Genomic DNA, 9,548 nt, shown 5'->3' with positions numbered 1-9,548 from the left:
GGGATGGATAAGCTAGCCATGAAGAATCAAGGCTGTCCTAAAGCTTGGACCTATTGCCTATGGACGTCCCCATAGGTCAGGAAGCTGTTTGCAGGAGCTGACTGGGAACGAGAGGTATTTACGTACCTTCTGGCTGCCTGGAGGCACGGGCTGGGTCGTTGCCACATCCAGCCCTGGTGAGGAGCAGCTCTCGCCCAGTCCATGGGTGCGTGCCAGACACATGGCCTGTGGGTCAGCAATGGGAGAGGCACCGGCTGGGCCAGTGCTGCTGCTCTGTGCCTGTGGGGAGGGGAGGCAGGAGAGGTCGTCCTGTGACCTTCACTGCTTTACAGACTGCTGGATAGTTTTTGCACTTTGCATAAATAGTGTTCCCATGTAGAACAAACGTGTTTTGTTTTTTTTTTTTTCTATGTCCTATGGCTATTCTTACTGTCTGATAGGTGAGGCATCACCATTTAACATCTCAGCTGCTGTGGCTCCAAAACTGGTGGTGGTTCACACAAAGACAGCTGATAGAAACTGGTATCAGCTCTGTCATTTGGTGTCTGAGAGAAAGAAAGACAGAAAGAGAGAGAGAAAAAAGAGGAGAGAAAGAAAGAAGAAAGAAAGGAAGAGAGGAAAAGAAAAGAAAAGAAAAGAAAAGAAAAGAAAAGAAAAGAAAAGAAAAGAAAAGAAAAGAAAAGAAAAGAAAAGAAAAGAGAGAAAAAGAAAATAAAAGAAAAGAAAAGAAAAGAAAAGAAAAGAAAAGAAAAGAAAAGAAAAGAAAAGAAAAGAAAAGAAAAAGAGAGAAAAAGAAAAGAAAGAAAGAAAAGAGAAAGAAAGAAAGAAAGAAAAGAAAAGAAAAGAAAAGAAAAGAAAAAGAGAGAAAAAGAAAAGAAAAGAAAAGAAAAGAAAAGAAAAGAAAAGAAAAGAAAATAAAAGAAAAGAAAAGAAAAGAAAAGATAAAAGAAAAGAAAAGAAAAGAAAAGAAAAGAAAAGAAAAGAAAAGAAAAGAAAAGAAAAGAAAAGAAAAAGAGAGAAAAAGAAAAGAAAAGAAAAGAAAAGAAAAGAAAAGAAAAGAAAAAGAGAGAAAAAGAAAAGAAAAGAAAAGAAAAGAAAAGAAAAGAAAAGAAAAGAAAAAGAGAGAAAAAGAAAAGAAAAGAAAAGGAGAGAAAAAGAAAAGAAAAGAAAAGAAAAGAAAAGAAAAGAAAAGAAAAGAAAAGAAAAGAAAAGAAAAGAAAAGAGAGAAAAAGAAAAGAAAAGAAAAGAAAAGAAAAGAAAAGAAAAGAAAAGAAAAGAAAAGAAAAGAAAAGGAGAGAAAAGGAGAGAAAAAGAAAAGAAAAGAAAAGAAAAGAAAAGAAAAGAAAAGAAAAAGAGAGAAAAAGAAAAGAAAAGAAAAGAAAAGAAAAGAAAAGAAAAGAAAAGAAAAGAAAAAGAGAGAAAAAGAAAAGAAAAGAAAAGAAAAGAAAAGAAAAGAAAAGAAAAGAAAAGAAAAAGAGAGAAAAAGAAAAGAAAAGAAAAGAAAAGAAAAGAAAAGAAAAAGAGAGAAAAAGAAAAGAAAAGAAAAGAAAAGAAAAGAAAAAGAGAGAAAAAGAAAAGAAATAAAGAAAGAAAAGAGAAAGAAAGAAAGAAAAGAAAAGAAAAGAAAAGAAAAGAAAAGAAAAAGAGAGAAAAAGAAAAGAAAGAAAGAAAAGAGAAAGAAAGAAAAGAGAAAGAGAGAAAAGAAAAGAAAAGAAAAGAAAAGAAAAGAAAAGAAAAGAAAAGAAAAGGAGAGAAAAAGAAAAGAAATAAAGAAAAGAGAAAGAAAGAAAGAAAGAAAGAAAGAAAGAAAGAAAGAAAGAAAGAAAGAAAGAAAGAAAGAAAGAAAAGAAAAGAAAAGAAAAGAAAAGAAAAAGAGAGAAAAAGAAAAGAAATAAAGAAAGAAAAGAGAAAGAAAGAAAAGAAAAGAAATAAAGAAAAGAGAAAGAAAGAAAGAAAAGAGAAAGAAAGAAAAGAAAGAAAAGAGAAAGAAAGAAAGAAAGAGAGAAAAAAGAAAAGAAAAGAAAAGGAGAGAAAAAGAAAAGAAAAAAAGAAAAGAAAAGAAAAGAAAAGAAAAGAAAAGAAAAGAAAAGAGAGAAAAAGAAAAGAAAAGAAAAGAAAAGAAAAGAAAAGAAAAGAAAAGAAAAGAAAAGAAAAGAAAAGGAGAGAAAAGGAGAGAAAAAAGAAAAGAAAAGAAAAGAAAAGAAAAGGAGAGAAAAAGAAAAGAAAAAAGAAAAGAAAAGAAAAGGAGAGAAAAAGAAAAGAAAAGAAAAGAAAAGAAAAGAAAAGAAAAGAAAAGAAAAGAAAAGAAAAGAAAAAGAGAGTAAAAGAAAAGAAAAGAAAAGAAAAAGAAAAGAAAAGAAAAGAAAAAGAAAAGAAAAGAAAAGAAAAGAAAAGAAAAGAAAAAGAGAGAAAAAGAAAAGAAAAGAAAAGAAAAGAAAAGAAAAGAAAAGAAAAGAAAAGAAAAAGAGAGAAAAAGAAAAGAAAAGAAAAGAAAAGAAAAGAAAAGAAAAATAAAAGAAAAGAAAAGAAAAGAAAAGAAAAGGAAAAAGAGAGAAAAAGAAAAGAAAGAAAGAAAAGAAAAGAAAAGAAAAGAAAAGAAAAAGGAAAAAGAGAGAAAAAGAAAAGAAAAGAAAAGAAAAGAAAAGAAAAAGAAAAGAAAAGAAAAGAAAAGAAAAGAAAAGAAAAGAAAAAGAGAGAGAAAAAGAAAAGAAAAGAAAAGAAAAGAAAAGAAAAAGAGAGAAAAAGAAAAGAAAAGAAAAGAAAAGAAAAGAAAAAGAGAGAGAAAGAAAAGAAAAGAAAAGAAAAGAAAAGAAAAAGAGAGAAAAAGAAAAGAAATAAAGAAAGAAAAGAGAAAGAAAGAAAGAAAAGAAAAGAAAAGAAAAGAAAAGAAAAGAAAAGAAAAAGAGGAGAAAAAGAAAAGAAATAAAGAAAGAAAAGAGAAAGAAAGAAAGAAAGAGAGAAAAAAGAAAAGAAAGAAAAGAAAAGAAAAGAAAAGAAAAGAAAAGGAGAGAAAAAGAAAAGAAATAAAGAAAAGAGAAAGAAAGAAAGAAAGAAAGAAAGAAAGAAAGAAAGAAAGAAAGAAAGAAAGAAAGAAAGAAAGAAAAGAGAAAGAAAGAAAAGAAAAAGAGAGAAAAAGAAAAGAAATAAAGAAAGAAAAGAGAAAGAAAGAAAAGAAAAGAAATAAAGAAAAGAGAAAGAAAGAAAGAAAAGAGAAAGAAAGAAAAGAAAGAAAAGAGAAAGAAAGAAAGAAAGAGAGAAAAAAGAAAAGAAAAGAAAAGAAAAGAAAAGGAGAGAAAAAGAAAAGAAATAAAGAAAAGAGAAAGAAAGAAAGAAAGAGAGAAAAAAGAAAAGAAAAGAAAAGAAAAGAAAAGAAAAGAAAAGAAAAGAGAAAAAGAAAAGAAAAATAAAGGAGAAAGAAAGAAAGAAAGAAAGAAAGAAAGAAAGAAAGAAAGAAAGAAAGAAAGAAAGAAAGAAAGAAAGAAAGAAAGAAAGAAAGAAAGAAAGAAAGAAAGAAAGAAAAGAAAGAAGAAAGAAAGGAAGAAAGAAAGAAAGAAAGAAAGAAAGAAGAAAGAAAGAAAGAAAGAAAGAAAGAAAGAAAGAAAGAAAGAAAGAAAGAAAGAAAGAAAGAAAGAAAGAAAGAAAGAGAAAAAGACTTTCAAGGCACTGGGTCAGTATTTCAGTGGCATAAGGCATGCAAAGAAGCAGCTAAATACCTCACTGGACTTTTTGTTGTTGTTTTTTACTGGAGGGATATTAGGCAGCCTTTCTGGTCATAAGATTTGTCAGTGGAGCTAGCTCAGAGTTCAGGCAAGGAGAATATTCAACCCTGGAAACAATTTTGTACTTGGTTGAAGTCGGTTCAAACAAAAATATGCTGTAAGAACCAAAATGAACACCTGAACATCTTTTGGAATTACTGCATTTTTTAAACTGTTTTTGACACTTTTCTTTTTCATTGGAAAATGTTTCCTCTGTTAATAATCTCCTTGTGTCAGGTTTTGAGCCCTTTGTTGCTTTTTGAGGTAAATATCAAATATTTTGGCACTTCTTGGAGTAAAATGCTCCCTACTTTTGCCATTTGCAAGTTTATTCTCAGATGAGTGTTGGATCACTTTGGGAATACTAAGGAATAAAGCAACTGTCCACCTGCATTAGGCAGTAGGTTGTGCAAGGTGCCAGGGCTAAGTGCTTTGGAGAGTAGTATGAGCCACTTCTTGATGGGCACAATGTGATAAATAAAAAATACAAGCTCCTCCTCCCACTATAATTTTATATCTATTTTTGAAATCAGATTACTGTAAAATTAAAAAATTAAGGATAAGGTTTCAAAAAGAAGGTAATGGACTTTTAGAAATTCTTCCAAATAGCCCTGAACTATACTGAAAAAAATATTATTGCTTTTTCTTAAAGGGATCTGGTGAAAAGCAGCTATAAAGAGAGAGCTGAGCAGAACATAAATGAAATCATATGCTCAAAGTAATTAAAATGGAGTACTGCAAATAGTTGAAATGCAAGAAGAAATGTAGAACACATGTGGAAGCTTTGAAACACGTTTTTCCAAACATTTAAAAAGTATCATGTGAGTAGATCCAGGCAAAGGCTAACACTGACTCTACAATATTTTTAATGCCACATACGCATAAAAATTCCACAAATGCAAAATAATGTTCAGGCTGAGTAACACCTTATTTCCACAATGGGATTTAAATATGTTGGAAGGCTGCAATTACATTAAGTGTGGTCACTTTCACATTTATTTCTGTGTGCCCAGAAAGAACAAACTAAAAGGTCTTTAAATGATTTTAAAAAGTAGGACATAAAAATGTGCATGTATATAGTTTTATGAAAAAAATGAAGAACCAAAAAATGTCAAGCAGTAAAACCTTTTTCAAGATACTTTCAAAATTGAATGGACATTGAAGAAGGACTTTGAAAGTATTCCAATGGTAAAATAAAACCTAGAAATTTAAAAGCTCCTGAAGACGCTGACATCAAAGTCCCTCAATGTCGTAGTGTTCTGGGAATCTCTGGAAAGTTACAAAATGTATTTACTCAGTTGTCAGTGCTACAGTCCTGTGGCTTAGTGGGAGCTTCGCCAGCTTTGAAGTCCATAAATAGAAGGATCAAATTGTTGCCCCAAACACAGCAAAAAAATAATTACACCCCATTTTACTTTCCTATTAGTCAAGAAGAACTAATTTAGCAATTGCCAACAAAAGTTCAAACTGCTGAGAAATAGCTGTGTACACCCCAGAGAGCAGGGTCAGAGGCTTCTCAGAGGCAGCAGCAAGCCTTGAAGCAGTGCCCATATTTTGATGGGCCTGCTCCAGTCACACTCCATGGGAGTGTGATGGCCCTTGGCATCTTGTTTTGGCATGGGAGGAAGACTCTGCTCATGCCCTGAGCAAGAGAAGGAACCTTTCCTTTCCTTTGGAGGGTGACGGGGGGGTGTGGGGGCTGGGGGCGGCGGGGGGGCAGTTAAAGCAGCCCTCTATGGGACTTGCTGTCGTGAGCTGGAGCCGCCACACCCCAGGGGACTCTGCCAAGGGCATTGGGCTACTAAAGAAAAACTGGGGAAAGACCTGCAAGGCTGTACATCTGCTGTTGTTTTTGAAGGCTTGTGAAGGCAAAGTCTCACCTCTTTTCATGTCACCTTCTTCTTTTTTTCAAACACCTGGTTTTTCAAGCCTGTACTATTTGGTGTTGTGTGCACCATATCTGAAATGCCCACCTGCAGCCTTCACCTCGTTTGTCCTCCCAAGCAGGGATTTCTCACACTGATAGCCCTGGCAGGGGGACTGTAATTGTAAAGCATCAGCTTGGACTTGAATTCTTACAGACCTGTGTGTGCCTGGCATTCCAAGATGGAGTTTGACTCCCTGGCCATGGCTGGGAGCACACAGTGGGTGTCCATTTTGGCGTTTGCTTTGGCAATGAGTGCAGTCTCTGAAACTCCACTTCCCAGAGATTAGCAGACAATGTGTCTATAGAGATTTATTTTGACAGCTTGGGTTTTAGACAGCTTGTTCTGCATTTTGGCTTTGGCTGGGATGCCACATGACATTAAAAAAGCAGCTGAACTGAGTGGACATCTGCTGTCAAAAAAAAGTGACCATTAAATTTACAGGCAGGCATAAACTGGGCTGAATTAAAATGGCAACAAAATGCCAAACAAGTAGAGAACATAAACATAATGGCTGCAGCTAGCACTGTTTGTTTTGCTGGGGTTCTTTCTTTCTTTCTTTCTTTCTTTCTTTCTTTCTTTCTTTCTTTCTTTCTTTCTTTCTTTCTTTCTTTCTTTCTTTTTCTTTCTTTCTTCTTTCTTTCTTCTTTCTCTGTCTTTCTTTCTTTCTTTCTTTCTTTCTTTCTTTCTTTCTTTCTTTCTTTCTTTCTTTCTTTCTTTCTTTCTTTCTTTTCTTTCTTTCTCTTTCTTTCTTCTCGCTCCCTCTTTGTCTCTTTCTCTCTCTCTCTCTTGCTCTCTTTTCCTTCCTTCCTTCCTTCCTTCCTTCCTTCCTTCCTTCCTTCCTTCCTTCCTTCCTTCCTTCCTTCCTTCCTTCCTTCCTGTCTGTCTGTCTGTCTGTCTGTCTGTCTGTCTTCCTGTCTGTCTTCCTGTCTTTCTGTCTATCTTTCTGTCTATCTTTCTGTCTTTCTGTCTTTCAGTCTCTTTCTTTCTTTCTTTCTTTCTTTCTTTCTTTCTTTCTTTCTTTCTTTCTTTCTTTCTTTCTTTCTCTCTCTCTCTCTCTCTCTCTTTCTCTCACTCTTTCTCTCTCTCTCTCTCTTGCTCTCACTCTTTCTCTCTTTGTCTTTCTCTCACACTTTCTCTCTCTTGCTCTCTTTCTCTCTCTCTCTTGCTTTATCTCTCCTCTCTCGCTCGCTCTCTTTCTCATTCTCTCTGTATTTCTCGCTGTCTTTCTTTCTCTTTTTTCCTGTCTTTCTCTCTCTTTCTCTCTCTGTCTCTCATGCGCACTTTCTATCTTTCACTCTCTTTCCTTCTCTCGCTCCCTCTCTTTCTCTTTTGCTCTCTTTCACTCTTTCTTTTTTTTGCTCCTTCACTCGCTCCCACTCTCTCTTTCTCTCTCTTTCTTTCGCTCTCTTTCTCTCTCTTGTTCTTTCTTTCTCTTTCTCTCTCTCTCTCTCTCTTTTCTCTCTCACTCTCTTTCTCACTCTTTCTCTCTCTTTTCTCTCTCACTCTCTCTCGCTCTTTGTGTCTCTCTCTCTCTCTTTTTCTCTCCCTTTCTATCTGTCTCTCGCTCTGTTTCTCTTTAGCTCTCTGTCTTTCTCCCTATCTCTTGCTCTACTTCTCTTTCTCCTTCCTTCCTTCCTTCCTTCCTTCCTTCCTTCCTTCCTTCCTTCCTTCCTTCCTTCCTTCCTTCCTTCCTTCCTTCCTTCCTTCCTTCCTTCCTTCCTTCCTTCCTTCCTTCCTTCCTTCCTTCCTTCCTTCTTTTTCTCTCTTGCTCCCTCTCTCGCTCCTTCTCTCTCTCTTTCTCTCTCTCTCTCGCACTTTATCTCTCTCTCTTTCTCTCTTGCTCTTTTTCTCTCTCTTGTTCTCTATTTCTGTCTTTCTCTCTCTCTTTCTCTCGCTCTGTCTTTTCTCTCTCGCTCGCTTTCTCATTCTCTCTCCGCCTTTCTCTTTTTCTCTTTCTCTCACTCGCTGTCTTTCTCTCTCTTTCTCTCTCTGTCTCTGTCTTTCGCTCTCTCTTTCTCTTTCTCCCTTTCTGTCTTTCTCTCTTTTGCTCTTTCTCTCTTTCTTTCTCTCTCTCAGTCATTCTCTGTATCGTGTGCGCTTTCTCTCTCTGATTCTCTCTCTCTTCCTCTCCCTCTCTTTCTCTCTTTTGCTTTCTCTCTTTTTCTCTCTCTTTTTCTCTCTCTTTTTTCTCTCTCTTTCTCTCTCTCTCTTGCTGTCTTTCTTTCTTGCTTGCTCTCTTTATCTTTCTCGCTCTCTCTTTCTCTTTCATTTTTTCTTTCTCTTTCTTTCTTTCTTTCTTTCTTTCTCTTTCTTTCTTTCTTTCTTTCTTTCTTTCTTTCTTTCTTTCTTTCTTTCTTTCTTTTCTTTCTCTTTCTTTCTTTCTTTTTCTTTCTTTTTCTTTCTTTCTTTCTTTCTTTCTTTCTTTCTTTCTTTCTTTCTTTCTTTCTTTCTTTCTTTCTTTCTTTCTTTTCTTTCTCTTTCTTTCTTTCTTTCTTTCTTTCTTTCTTTCTTTCTTTCTTTCTTTCTTTCTTTCTTTCTTTCTTTCTTTCTTTCTTTCTTTCTTTCTTTCTCTTTTTTATTCTTTCTTGCTCTAATGCTATTTCTCTCTCTCTCTCTTTTTCTCTCTCTCACGCTTTCTCTCACTCTCTCTTTCTCTCTCTCTCTCTCTCTCCTTCTCTCTCTTTCTCTCCCTTTCTCTCTCTCTCTCCTTCTCTCTCTTTTTCTCCCTTTCTCTCTCTCTCTCCTTCTCTCTCTTTCTCTCCCTTTCTCTCTCTCTCGCGGTCTTTCTTTCGCTCTATCTCTTGCTCTCTTTATCTTTCTCTCTCTCTTTCTTTCTTTCTTTCTTTCTTTCTTTCTTTCTTTCTTTCTTTCTTTCTTTCTTTCTTTCTTTCTTCTTTCTTCCTTTTCTTTCTCTCTCTCTCTCTCTCTCACGCTTTCTCTCACTCTGTCTTTCTCTCTCTTTCTCTCTCTCTCTCCTTCTCTCTCTTGCTCTCACTCTTTCTCTCTCTTTCTCTCTTTTTCTCTCTCTTTCTTTCTCTCTTGCTCTCTCTTGTTCTCCCTTTCTGTCTTTCTCCTCTCTCTCTCGTTCTCTTTCTCATTCTCTCTGTATTTCTCACTGTCTTTCTTTCTCTCTTTTTTCTCTCTTTCTCTCTCTCTGTCTCTCTCCCATGTGCGATTTCTCTCTCTTTCTCTCTCTCTTTTGCTCTCTTTCTCTCCCTTTTTCTCGCTCCATCTCTCGCTCCCACTCTCTCTCCCTTTCTCTCTTTCTCTCTCTTTTCTTTCTCTCTCGCGCTTTATCTCTACCTCTCTTTCTTTCGCTCTCTTTTTCTCTCTCTTGTTCTGTCTTTCTCTCTCTCTCACTCTCTCTTTGAGTCTTTCTCTTTTTCTCTCCCTGTCTGTCTCTCGCTCTGTGCTTCTCTTTCTCTCGCTCTCTGTCTTTCTCCCTATCTCTCTTTCTTTCTTTCTTTCTTTCTTTCTTTCTTTCTTTCTTTCTTTCTTTCTTTCTTTCTTTCTTTCTTTCTTTCTTTCTTTCTTTCTTTCTTTCTTTCTTTCTTTCTTTCTTTCTTTCTTTCTCTTTCTCTCTCTCTTTCTTTCTCTCTTTCTCTCTCTTCTCTCTTTCTCTCTCTCTTGCTCTCACTCTTTCTCTCTTTGTCTTTCTCTCACACTTTCTCTCATACTTTCTCTCTCTCGCTCTCTTTCTCTCTCTCTCTTGCTTTATCTCTCCTCTCTCTCTCGCTCTCTTTCTCATTCTCTCTCTATTTCTCGCTGTCTTTCTTTCTCTTTTTTTCCTGTCTTTCTCTCTCTTTCTCTCTCTGTCTCTCATGCGCGCTTTCTATCTTTCACTCTCTTTCCTTCTCTCGCT

Source organism: Apus apus, chromosome 4 (assembly GCF_020740795.1).
Source record: "Apus apus isolate bApuApu2 chromosome 4, bApuApu2.pri.cur, whole genome shotgun sequence".
Classification (NCBI taxonomy): domain Eukaryota; kingdom Metazoa; phylum Chordata; class Aves; order Apodiformes; family Apodidae; genus Apus; species Apus apus.
The sequence above is the reverse complement of the archived record's forward strand: the minus strand, read 5'-3'. Positions refer to the sequence as shown.